General features: G+C 47.1%; 1 protein-coding gene across 6 annotated transcripts in view; it reads right to left on the bottom strand.

The window, feature by feature from the left end:
- The window catches only part of CARHSP1 (calcium regulated heat stable protein 1), a 40,591-nt gene that overhangs the window by 1,634 nt on the left and 25,371 nt on the right, over nucleotides 1-13,586 (bottom strand). The gene's annotated exons all lie outside the window — the stretch shown is intronic.

Genomic DNA, 13,586 nt, shown 5'->3' with positions numbered 1-13,586 from the left:
AAAAAAAAAAAAGGAAAAAATAGGGGAAAAAAAGAAAAAAGAAAAAAAAAAAGAAAAAAAAGGGAAAAAATAGGGAAAAAAAGGAAAAAGAAAAAAGGGGAAAAAAAAGGAAAAAAAAAAAGAAAAAAGGGAAAAAAGGGGGAAAAAAGGAGAAAAAAAAAGAAAAAAAAAAAGGAAAAAAAGGAAAACAAAAAAAGGAAAAAAAAAGGAAAAAAAAAAGGAAAAAGAAACCAGGTTGGAAGAGACCTTCAAGATCATCGCATCCAACCCATCACCCAATACCATCTAATGCTCCTGCTGCTTAGTCACATTTTTTTACCATAATGATTCAAGTGCTCAAGTTACTTCAGGATTTTTTAAATAGAGCCCATCATCCACCAGAGCCTAAGGCTGACTTTGGTTGTCTTGCAGCACAGTCCTATAAAAACACTATAAACACCACCACCCCCTAAAACAACACAAAAAGCTAGGCACAAAAATAAACAACCCGGTGAGCCTGGCCTTGGGCAGCATTGCTGTGAACCATGCAACCACCTCTTCCTTGCTGGCAGCACTAGAGGGCAGGGCTGACACTTCCTTTGGAGTTTGTTGGGTTTTAAACTACAGGAAACTTGGTGGTTTTTTTCCTCCCTTTCCTCTCACTGAAGCTTCTATAGTTGGGAATTTTTCTCTCTCTCTCTCTCTCTCTCTCTCTTGTTTTTTTCCCCCAAAGGATTGCACCGTGGCAGTTGTCGATTTTACTGTTGGGTTACTTCCCCATTACATAGAATCAATAAGGTTGGAAAAGACCTCAAAGATCATCAAGTCCAACCTATTTAGAATAAACCAAACCAGGTTGCAAGAGACCTTCAAGATCATCGTGTCCAACCCATCAACCAATCCAACCCACCCAAACAACTAATCCATGGCACCAAGCACCCCATCAAGTCTCCTCCTGAACACCTCCAACGACAGCGACTCCACCACCTCCCCAGGCAGCCCATTCCAATGGGCAATCACTCTCTCTGTATAGAACTTCTTCCTAACATCCAACCTAAACCTCCCCTGGTGCAGCCTGAGACCTGTCACGCAACACCTCATGACTACTAAACCATGGCACCAAGTGCCATGTCCAATCCCCTCTTGAACACCTCCAGGTACAGTGACTCCACCACCTCTCTGGGCAGCACATTCCAATGGCTAACAGCTCCCTCTGTGAAGAACTTTCTTCTCACCTCGAGTCTAAACCTCCCCAGGTGCAGCTTGAGACTGTGTCCTCTTGTTCTGGTGCTGGCTGCCTGGGAGAAGAGACCAACCCCCTCCTGGCTACAACCTCTCTTCACGTAGTTGTAGAGAGCAATAAGGTCTCTCTTGAGCCTCCTCTTTTCCAGGCTAAACAATCCCAGCTCCCTCAGCCTCTCCTTGTAGGGCTTGTGCTCAAGGCCTCTGCCCAGCCTCGTTGCCCTTCTCTGGACACGTTCAAATGTCTCAATGTCCTTCTTAAACTGAGGGGCCCAGTTTGCCTGTGGTTTAAAAACATGAAAAATAGAGCCCAAGGAAGACAACACAGTGTCAAACAGAACATTAGGGGTTGAAAGGGATCTCAAAAGATCACAGTCCAACCCCCCTGCTAGAGCAGGATCACCTAGGGCAGGACACACAGGAATGCAGATGGGTTCTGAACGTCTCCAGAGGAGACTCCACTTCTCTGGGCAGGCTGCTTCAGGGCTCTGTCACCTTCACAGTGAAAAAGTTTATGTTCACGTGGAACCTCCTCTGCTCCAGCTTGCATCCACTGCCCCTTGTCCTGGGGCCTGGCTCCATCCTCCCTACATTCATCCTTCACATCTTTATAAACATGAATGAGGTCACCCCTCGGGCTCCTCTTCTCCAAGCTAAAGAGCCCAGCTCACTCAGCCTTTCCACTGCCATCAGCATCTTTATGGCTCTGCACTGGACTCTTTCAAGCAGTTCCATGAGGTCCTTCTTGAACTGAGGGGCCCAGAACTGGACACAATATTCTACATACAGCCTCACCAGGGCAGAGTAAAGGGGGAGGAGAACCTCCCTTGACACACCCCAGGATATTTCAAATATTTCAAAATCAGCTGAGAGAATTCTGTGACCCTGACATGTTACAGTGCAGAAACTCTCCTCCAGCATCCAACACTTGGAATTCCTGATTTCCAAGAGCTGCTCACTCCTATGTAGCCTCTAGCAGGCAGGGATGCTGGAGGACTCGCCCCATGGCTTTGCTACTGCATGTGAGCCCTTAACCTGGAAACAGTGGGAGATGGCAGAAGAGCTGTTCCCTTCTGTTCAGAACAATGTGCTGCTGAAAGAACTGCAAAGCCTTCCTCATCTCTGCCACTGTGAGCAAGGTCAGAGGTTTTTAATAAAAATGCCAGCATGTGCCAAAGCAGGCAAGCAGAGCTGCCTGCCAACCAGCACTACCATGATGCTCTGACAGCACAAAGGATGCTTCTTCCCCCTTCTGTAAATATACCTACACGATCCCATGCTTGGGTTCCCTTGCCCTGACAACCTGGGCTATAGATGTCTTGTTGTTTAAGGTTTTTTTCCCAGCCTCTCTCAGCAGCATTTGTATTTGTGAGCAGCTAAACACTCATTACCAGTCTGCTGGGTGCCTTATTGGCATGACCTGCTTGTGTACTCATGTTACACTGTGGGAAAGATTTGGGTTCAGGGGTAAAAAGACTAAGATCTTCTGTGTCAGAAAGTTGGCATAGACTGTTGGGTTTGTTTATTTGCCTTCAGTGAACACACTGGGAGCACACTCACACCACCCAGGAAATTTTACCCCAGAGATGTTTGTTAATTGCAGGGATCCAAGATTTTAGCAGTGCCCTTCCTATCAGCTCTCATCTTGTGAGCCATTACTGTTACAGCTTTTGTATTGCAGGAAAGACTGGCAGGACTGATAGGAGGTAAATATTCTGGCCCTTACAGCCAGTTGTAACCTCACATCAGATTTTGCTTCTCCTACAGTTCTGCAGAACTTAGTCAGCTTTATGTCCTGCACTGCCTCTCCCCCACACCTTTCTCCCTTTAAGGTCTGCCTCAGCTTCTGCTCCCATCTGACTTGTGCACTATCACTGCTCCTCAGGGAGCTGGTGCATTGGGCTGGGGCTGAGCAGCAGCAGCCTGTGCTCAGGGATGAGACAGGGTAAGCAGGCAAGTACAAAACTGACCCATAATGTATAACTTCTCCCGTGGGAAATCCAAAAGAAGCCATTGTTTGCTCACTGATTGTATCAGCACGATCTTGAGAATGCTCCTGTATCTAAATATGGATCTAAAACCTGCTAGGAGGAGTTAAAGGCATTCCCAACATCTGTGGTTTGAAACATAGGTCCTTCAGACTTTATTTCTCCTACTCCAGAGCTGCCTGTGACTGCAGGAATCATATCCAAGAGGGCACGTCCTAAGCTGAACTCTTCAGAGCAGGGCCTGGGAAAACAGCAGTGAACCGAAGGCAGAAGAGTTATTTACAGGAAAGTCAAGGTAAAGCCTTCTTCATCAGACCTGACAGCCCTTTCCACCACATGCAGTCTGATCCCACTGACCTTTATTTACTTCCAAATCCAGGCCAACCTGCCAGCCCAGCATCACACTGGACAGATTGTGTTCAAGCTGCCACATCCAGACCCTTGCTGTGGCTGTCCTCTTCAGTTATTGCCTTCACTTATACCTCACTTCCCACATCTCTAGAAGGTTTAAGATTCCTTTGGGTATGATGGGGCTGCACACCCACCACTTACTGTCCTTCCAGGTGCAGAGATTAGTTCACCTTTTTTACTGCCAAATTAATTTTCCACCAAATTCTTTGCAGTTGACCCTGAGACTTTGAAGAAGAGGATTTTAAGTAAGGAGGAAAAAATGCTACCTGCACTGTCTCAGAGCCTGACAAAGTGGACATGAAGCCTCAAGAAGAGACACAGGAGAGGGTCAAACCATGAGTGAAAATAGGAATGCCATGTTAACAAAAGAAAAAAAGACATATTTCTCCCTTGAATCTCTTGAATGATCCCTTGTTGACACAACAATTGCTGCTATTGAGCTAAAACCATATTGCCACGAGGAGTAACTCTCAACACAACCCATGAAGGTTGTGTGTGTCAGTCCCACCTGATCAAGGCATCTTTCAGTGGAAGGCAATGCAGCACAGACATTTTATCTGTACAAAGGAACATAAGACTAGGAAGGCATCCTGAGCAGAAACATTTCCCAGCTCAGATGGAATGAACATAGACAATAGGTGATGAAGTGGGAAGTCTACAGTGATTCAAGCACAGCTGAGCCACTGGAACAAGTTGCAATGAAACACGCTTCTTCATGTGGCCTCAAGCACCAGGACCAGCTGTGGATAGTATCTCAAGGAGCACAGAGCAGTTTCAGTGGGGCTGGCACCAAAGCAGCATCTCCTCCTGACATTACTGCCCATTGTAAGTGCAGATCAGGTTCGTGATCATCTGAAGAACCTGAAAGTGTTCAAGTCCATGGGACCCGACGGGATACACCCACGGGTACTGAGAGAACTGGCAGATGAGGTTGCTAAACCCCTCTCTATTATATTTCAAAAGTCCTGGCAGTCTGGTGAAGTCCCCACAGACTGGAAAAGGGGAAACATTGCCCCCATCTTCAAAAAGGGCAAGAAGGAGGAACCAGGGAACTACAGGCCAGTCAGTCTCACCTCTGTGCCTGGAAAGATCATGGAACAGATCCTCCTGGAGTCACTACTCGCTCAAAAGAATAGTGAAGAGGTGATTGGGAACAGTCAGCATGGCTTTGCCAAGGGCAAATCCTGCCTGACCAACCTGGTGGCCTTCTATGAGCAGGTGACAAAATTAATAGACGAGGGGCGAGCAACTGATGTCGTTTACCTGCACCTGAGCAAAGCCTTCGACACTGTCCCACACCACATCCTGGTCTCCAAACTGGTGACACATGGCTGTGATGGGTGGACCACTAGATGGATAAGGAACTGGCTTGATGGCCGCACCCAAAGAGTGGCTGTCAATGGCTCCATGTCCCAGTGGAGGCCAGTGACAAGTGGAGTCCCTCAGGGATCAGTCCTGGGACCTGTCTTATTCAACATCTTTGTGAGGGACATGGACAGTGGCATTGAGTGCACCCTCAGCAAGTTTGCTGATGACACCAAGCTGTGTGGTGCAGCAGACACGCTGGAGGGAAGGGAGGCCATCCAGAGGGACCTTGACAGGCTGGAGAGGTGGGCACAGGCCAACCTCATGAAGTTCAATAAGAGCAAGTGCAGGGTCCTGCATCTGGGTCGAGGCAATCCCAGGCACAAATACAGGCTGGGCAGTGACTGGCTGGAGGGTAGCCCTGAGGAGAGAGACTTGGGGGTGCTGGTGGACAAAAAGCTCAACATGAGCTCTCAGTGTGCACTTGCAGCCCGCAAAGCCAATCAGATCCTGGGCTGCATCAGGAGAAGTGTGGCTAGCAGGTCGAGGGAGGTGATCCTCCCCCTCTACTCAGCCCTGGTGAGACCCCACCTGGAGTACTGTGTCCAGTTCTGGAGCCCCTATTACAAGAGGGATGTGGAGGTGCTGGAACGTGTCCAGAGAAGGGCCACGAGGATGATCAGAGGGCTGGAGCACCTCTCCTATGAGGACAGACTGAGGGAGTTGGGGCTGTTCAGTCTGCAGAAGAGAAGGCTCCGAGGAGACCTAATTGTCGCCTTCCAGTATCTGAAGGGGGCCTACAGGAAGGCTGGGGAAGGACTTCTCAGGATCTCAGGTAGTGATAGGACTAGGGGGAATGGAATGAAGCTGGAGGTGGGGAGATTCAGGCTAGATGTGAGGAGGAGGTTCTTCACCATGAGAGTGGTGAAACCCTGGAATGGGTTGTCCAGGGAGGTGGTCGAGGCCCCGTCCCTGGGGGTGTTTAAGAGCAGGCTGGATGAGGCTCTGTCCAGCCTGATCTAGTGTGGGGTGTCCCTGCCCATGGCAGGGGGGTTGGAACTAGATGATCCTTGTGGTCCCTTCCAACCCTGAATGAAACTATGAAACTATGAAACTATGAAATTACAGCCACCCACTCCCTAGTCTCAGGTACTGCCTTTGACTCCTGCACAGAGAGGATGAACACACAGCAAGCTCCGAGCCATCACTTAGCAGACATCAAATGAACGGATGCCCTGCCCAGGAAGGGATCTCGTGTTGGGCTGAAAGGCTTTTTTAATGAACAGGAACCTCATCTGTACTTTAAAAGCTGCTGTAAAACAGGATGAGATGCATTTAGTGAAATAAACACTTGAAATCTGCAAAAGACATCAGTAGGTATGGTTAATGTAGAAGGAAAGTGGATTCACACTGTCTTCTGAAGCACCAGAGACATGCCAGCACACAAAAGCAGGGTTTAAAGCTCCTGAACAACAGAGCTAAATTAGGAAGAATCAAGTGATACAAATCAGGAAGAGAGACAGCTTCAGGAATTAAAAAAGGATCAATATATGGGTGTTTTGTTGGGGTGAGTTTGGTTTAAAACTGAAATATGACTATATGCCATGATGTGTTCTGATCATCATAGAATTGTTAGGGTTGGAAGCGACCTCAAGGATCACCCAGTTCCAGTGCCCCTGCCATAGGCAGGGACACCTCACCCTAGATTAGGTTGGTCAGAGCCACATCCAGCCTGGCCTTAAAAACCTCCAAGAAAGGGGTTGTAGGTGTACTGGTGACCACAGTGCTCTTGTTCTTCTGAGAAATTAAGAACAAGTGAATGGGTACAGATATTGCCCTCTACAGCTACCTGAAGGGAGGTTGTAGCCAGGTGGGGGTTGGTCCCTTCTCCCAGGCAACCAGCACCAGAACAAGAGGACATAGTCTCAAGCTGTGCCAGGGGAGGTTCAGGCTGGATGTGAGGAAGAAGTTCTTCCCAGAAAGAGAGATTGGCCATTGGAATGGGCTGCCCAGGGAGGTGGTGGAGTCACCATCACTGGAGGTGTTTAGGAAGAGACTGGATGGGGTGCTTGGTGCCATGGTTTAGTTGATTAGATGGTGTTGGATGATAGGTTGGACTCGATCTCAAAGGTCTCTTCCAACCTGGTTAATTCTATTCCAAGACAGGAACAGCACACCTAATGTATGGAGAAGCAAAAGAACCAACCCAAATTGGCAGGGACACTCCCAGCCATCCCTGAGAGCCTCTGCATCCCTCAGCATTTGCTAGGTGACTCTTCAGGGTACTCTCTACAGCCCTTGGTCTGCACAGGAAATTAAAAAAACCAAACAAACCTTTGTTGGTCCAAATTTCTCACACTTGAGTCATGAGGTTAATTATTCTTGTTCCTTCTACTAAACAGAGCCTGTTAGTCCCCAGCTCTGGACAGAAAGGTAGAATTCTCCCTACTGAAATGCAGTTCTCGCAGGGCTGAGTGTTACACTGACAGCATCAGATCCTTTCTTGGTTCCTTTCCTTATCCAAGCTGACACTACAGGAGACTGAAGCAGGTGATGAAACCTCATTCAGCTCCAGAATGGCTTCTTCTCATCCCTTAGTCTCTTTCTTTCCAAGCTTGCTGAGGTCACCTTACCTCACCAAGACCAGGCCTGTCCTTTGCACAGCTGTGTAGAAAGGCTACAGCCACAAAACCAGCTCAAATTTCATTTCCTGCTTTTGGCCTTTGAACCTTTCTCCCACAGATCAGATATTCTCTCTCTTTCTGCAGCTTTCTAACTGCCAGCTATTCTTGGTGCCTACCAAACAGAAGATTATTAACTCATTGCCCCCAGTGGGATGTGTGAGATTGCCAGGGGCACCCTTCACGCATCTGGCCAATGAAATTCATTTAGAATAATCTTTTGTTTTCCTTTTTACACCTGACTGTGAATTGTTTATATATTCTCCATTTTCTCTGCTCAAAATCTGCAGCTAGCTTTTAAAGGCACAGCCTAAAACTGCCACAATTAACTCATTGCCCCCAGTGCACATGGAAAGCAAGAGGGTATAGGTCTTAGACTGCACCCTTGAGCAAAGCTCCTTGTGAACAGTGTTCCCAGCACAGCATTTGCCCACAGAATGCAGCTTCTGGGATAGCTGTAGACTTACTCCAGCACTATGTGATGCTTAGAAGCAGGACCAAACAACATCCAGACTATGCAGTACTTCTGGTGGTGCCAAGAAAGAATGCAACAGCACTTGAAATGTGCCATACAAGGAGGTGGTATGGCACTGGAGGCAGAACCCCACACAAAGATGTGGGAAGATCCTCCATCAGGAAGCAATTGCCTTAAGCACTGGGCAGGAAATGAACTGGGGAAGATCCAAGAAAGTAAATTAGGTCTTGGAAAAGATTCAGCCTACAGCAGATACTCTCTGTAGAGGTTACCTTGCACAGAGAAGTTAAGCAGGACTCTCCTGCTGTCATAGATGGATTAAATGCTTTTATATTTGTGGTTTTCACTTTTACCATTACTCCATATTAAACACTGATGTAGAGGAAGGTGGAGATTTTCACTACTATTTGAGAGATGAGCATGCATGTTCTACCCAAAATGATGGATATCTAGGTATCCAGGAATTTTAGGATACTTCCAACAAATTAAGCTTAAAATAGGAAACGCTTTCCTGATGCTAGTGTTGGAATGAGACACAATAGAGGGAGTTTCAGATTACCCAGCAACTCCCATTTCCCAGCTCAGCGCCAGCCTGGTTCGGTGGAGCATTTTATCCTGCACTATTTTTAGGGAACTGGGAGGTTATTAGGAAATTACCTAAATAAGGAATGTTCTAGTTCTTCCTTCTCACAGCTGCTATTCATATTCCAGGGCTCTAGCTAAACCTCTTGGGACAAAGACTAAGTCACATGGAAACATTTTTGAAGAAGAGTTTTTGTAGAACTCAGAGCCTTGCTGGTCAACAATCTGCCGTGGATCACACCACACAGCTGCTTCCCATGCATCAGGAGGCTGTGTTACCTTGTGGGCTTCCCCAAGCTCATTTAACACCTCAACACAGCCCCAAGTATTTTTATGAAGCAGCAGGACATGGCAGAGGAATGAACCATTACGAGTTACTAATCCTGAATGGCCTCTGTACAGTCCTGGGGTAAGCTGACAGCTCCAGCATACATCAGCTAAGCCAGCCATGACCTTATCAAGTCAGCCAGCAGGCAACACAGAAGCCAGGCTGCCTCTCACTCACCAGTCACACTTGCAACTGAGACAGACAAGTGTGAAAGAGATACAGACAGAAAAATCCCAGCTGTTGATGTCCAAGGCCTCTGCTATGGGATTGCCCTGGTCTCTGTCACTGCCGAGCAACCTTCCCAGGAGCTGCCTTGCCTAGGACAGTAGCTGCACATCCCTCCCAGGGCAGTGGAGTCATCACCCTCTTGCCCAGTTCTCTGCTGAGTCATGGGTTTTTAATCTGCATTCAGGGATAGTTATGGCTCTGTGCCTACTTTCAGCAGCCAGTTCAACTCTAGGCAGCATACCACACACCATGGTGATCCTGAGAGGCAAATCACCCTGTACCTACTGCTCAGACTTGGCTCCCAGCAGCCACAGAGCATCTGGCTGCTAGCTCACAGAAAAGCCACTTCAGATTCAGCTCTCAGATTAACTGATAATTACAAACAATCTCCAACCTGTGTAGTTACACTCCACCAAAAGAACAGGATCACAGAAGAGCAGATATGCTCTGCATGAATACAGTGATCTGACAGAAGAGCAGAGGAAGGGAAGGACCATGAAAATATGATCTCTCAATGGACATAAAAAGCTTGAAGTCAGCTCCTCAATGCAGCAGGACAGCAGCAGAGGTGCAGCTGGGTTCTAAACTGCAGGAAGATGTGGCTAATAGTACATCTCCATCATAGCCAGAAACTGAGATCCAACAGAAGAATAGGACCATATCTCCACCTGGAAACCCACCAAGAGTTCAGTACTCTTGAGTTGCAGGCACTATAATCACAATCTCCACAGATCACAACACAACACATAGGCAAAGCACTGCAAACTCCAGGGACCCAAGGGTGCTGAGTGTCAACATCCCAGGGGAAGTATAGTCAAATCTCCAGAGCCATCATTAAGCACAGGGTCAGGAATCCAAGCCTGAAGGACAGCCTGAAGACCTCTCTGCAATGCAGCACTTTCCCCTTCACAGCCAAGTACCAGCAAACTGCAGAAAACCCACAAGCACTGCACAGTTTTTTTTCTGTTCCATTAAGTCAGCTGCTTTTGCAAAATAAATTAAAAAAAATGAATCTTTAAAGCACCAGGAATGTGGTCACTCATTCCTCTCTGCTCAGCTACCTCCTTGCCTTGCCCTTGCAGCTACGCAGGCTTCAGGCCAAATCCCCATCAAAACCAAAAGCCCAGAGAGTAAGGAGTATCCATCATGGGCCCACTCCCAAATGCACTGGGAAAGCAGAAGAGTGGCATTCTCAGGCAGTGCTCCAAAGCACATCATTTGATCTGCCACTACAGGCACACACACCCCCCACCTGCCCCCATCTCCCTTGGTCTGTGCCCTCAGGACCCCCTTTGGAAGACCAGCTAATGTGACCCTGCCTGTACAGGCAGCACAAGGTGTTGTGGGGAGGGGCCTCAGCAGCCAGCACTGCAAGGATTCGCTGCCTGCTCTCCAAATATGCCATGCATGCAGGAAGAGTGGCAAGAGAGTGAAACTGAAGGCACAAGAACCATTACGATTCTGGAACAGACCACCTGTCTGGGGTTTCAGAGTGAGTTATGAAACAACAGTGGAGGGGGTAGGGTATGGAGTGGGATACTCAGATCTCAGTACTGGTGCTGCAGTAGCACCATAAGGTTGATTAGAATGGAGCATGGTGCAGGCTGGTGGAAGAAGGCATTAACAGTGCATGTCACTACTAAACATGTCATGAAGGGCTTTTTAAACACTTCAGGTAAATTAATTTGCCTTTGCTTTCAGCTTTCCAGAGACATTATCTGGACTTCCCATTCCAGCAATCCTGGAATTCCTGGAGCTGACTGAGAAAAATGAAAAACATCTCTCACCACAGTCAGCAAGCCCCAACATCTTCCTGTACCCTTGGGTACACCCACTTGAGAAGTGTTTCCCATGAACACAAGGAAGCAATGCAGAAAGTGGCAGTGAGCCTGTGGTGGGCACCTTGGGCTGGGTGGCAGCAGTGTGCCAGCCTCCTCACTGTGCCAGGCCATGGTCCTGCTGGGCAGAATGGCTGCTCGGGGTCATGTGCATGAGCTGGCTCTAATCTGCCCATCTCAAGCATCAACAGTGCTACAGTTGGGGCACAGGCTTTCAGCCAGAGATGCTTTACCCACACACCAACTCAAGAACTGCCACCATGGCTCACTCCATCTGCCACCCAAGGACAGCCCAGAAGAAACTCTACCACCTGGCAGTGCCAGCACATCCAGGGAACTCCAAGCTGCCATGGTTAATTGTCAGTTTTGTACACTTTTACTTCATCAGTTAAAAAGCAGAACTGGCTCCACACAAGTGTTACTGATGCAAATCTTCTCTGCAGTCTTCAGAGCCATGAAGACAAAACCCATCTTTTAAACCCACCTTTCCAACTGGCATTTCTTATGCTGTGTATCTACCCACAGCTGAAGTCCAGCCTCACAGTAACACAGCTATGCTGCAAGTGCCACTCAAATATTTCCACATGCCCACATTCACCTTCCAACTCTCACACAGGTATCAAAATGTAAAATTTTGCAGATGCCAAGTGAAGAAGCTGTTGAGTGCCACATATATTTGACCTTATTTTTAGGCTAATGCTCATTTAGCATGGCACTGCTGTTTCCATAAGTGCTGTTACCTAGCAAAAATCAATGGAAAGTAGACATCCCATTTTGCAGAAGCTACTTTCACTGAAGTGTAACCTTACAAGCTCCCCAAAGCTTAAGGAAAGGGGAAAAAATAATTCTTCAAATTAAGTTTTCATGTTTACAGCTGCATTAATCTGCAAGACAGGCAGCTGGTCCCAATGCTCAAAACCTTCACTAATCATCACAGCTTAGTGATGGAGTCAGAGGAACAGTCTATCTTGCTGAATCCAAACTGGCATACCATTTTTATCCCCATCCCTGAAATCCTAGTGTTCAGGGAGAATTGATTCAGAAGAAACAATCCTCTTTTCACAAGTAGAAGCCTATATCACACTGAGACAGTGAACAGATTGATCTCTCTCTCACATTCAGGTTTAACTAAGTAAGACAGGCAGAAAAGAATTGTGTGATAGAGATCAGCAGTATCTCAAAACTCATACTAGGCAAACCAGAGTCACTGGAGTCCCCTGAGCCACAGTGGGTACAGAATGCTGCTGCAAGCAGCAATTCCCCATCAATAAAGAGCAGTGTTTCTAGTTCACTGTGAAATGAACTGAAATGAAAGGCATTATTAATTTGTCTTGCCACTGCTGCCTTGCATCAGAATTGAGATAGTGATACCATCACCCTCTAGCACTAGAAGTTGTTTCCAACAATTCAGAAACACTCAGGGTAATTAAAGAATACAATGTGCTGAAACCTCCATCACTCCAATAATAGCACTCTTCAATAACAGGTTGAGGCAGAAACATCAGCTATTTTTGAATTTAATTTCCCAGGCAGTACCTACATAAAAACACATTTAAGCAGTGGCTCAAGTCCTGGCTCAATAGAAAAAAAAAGTCCTGTTGGTTTCAAAGGAGCAGAATTGAGCCTATTAAAAGTTGTATAAAACACATCCTTCAGACCCAGAAAATTCACACGAATTAAAACCTTGCTAAAACATCTCTAAAAGAGCAAGGAAAATGGTCTTTGAACACATAAGTGATAGGCTTACAGAGGAGAGGAATCATTTCTCTGCTGTGGAGATGGAAGGAGGAGTGAAGGGCCATACTGAATGTAAGGGAGATGCCAGTTAAATCTCAGAAACAAGTAAGTAAGAGCCATGTCTGTTAACTACAGGAAGAGCTTGCCCAGGGAGGCAGTGGATCCCCAGCACTGGAACTGTTAAGAGTACAACATATAACATGTAAAGTATCTGCCAGAAAGGCACAGGAGCCTTGCAGCAGCAGGTGGGGTAGAGGAGGTCCCCTCTGATCTTCTCATCTACAGTAAACAGACACCATGCTGGAGAAAGATTTCAGCATACCACCTTATGGTATGCAGAGACAGCTCCCCCTCTAAAAATGAGAAGCAGCCTGGTCCAGCAGGCAGGGCACTGAGCTGAGACATGGGAAGCCAGAGCTCCATTTGAAGGTTGTACCAGAGCACACCAACCACAGCCTACACAGTGGCTCTCCCCTTCTCATTCTTTATCTGCTCCTGTTTTCCAGTGCAGGGTTGGCCTGAGGGCATGGCTGGGTGAGAGTGAGAGCAGAGAACTCAACACACATCAGCAAAATAAACATGCTGAAGATACACCAAGAAGGGTGGGTGCCCAGGAACTTCTACAACCTTGGTGACTTGTTCAGCAGGCTTTTTAGAGCAGGTGAAGTGCATGGAAGAAAGAGAAGGGTGGCAGACCATGTTCAGGCTACAATCACCCAAATACAGTTAATTGATGGCTCAGAGGAAAAGCCTTTTGAAAGCATACAGGATGGATACACCATCTAGCACAGC

Source organism: Melanerpes formicivorus, unplaced genomic scaffold, assembly GCF_026170545.1.
Source record: "Melanerpes formicivorus ecotype bairdi unplaced genomic scaffold, bMelFor1.0.p_v2 SCAF_14, whole genome shotgun sequence".
In the NCBI taxonomy this organism is placed as follows: Eukaryota; Metazoa; Chordata; class Aves; order Piciformes; family Picidae; genus Melanerpes; species Melanerpes formicivorus.
This window is presented reverse-complemented; position numbering and strand designations above follow the sequence as displayed.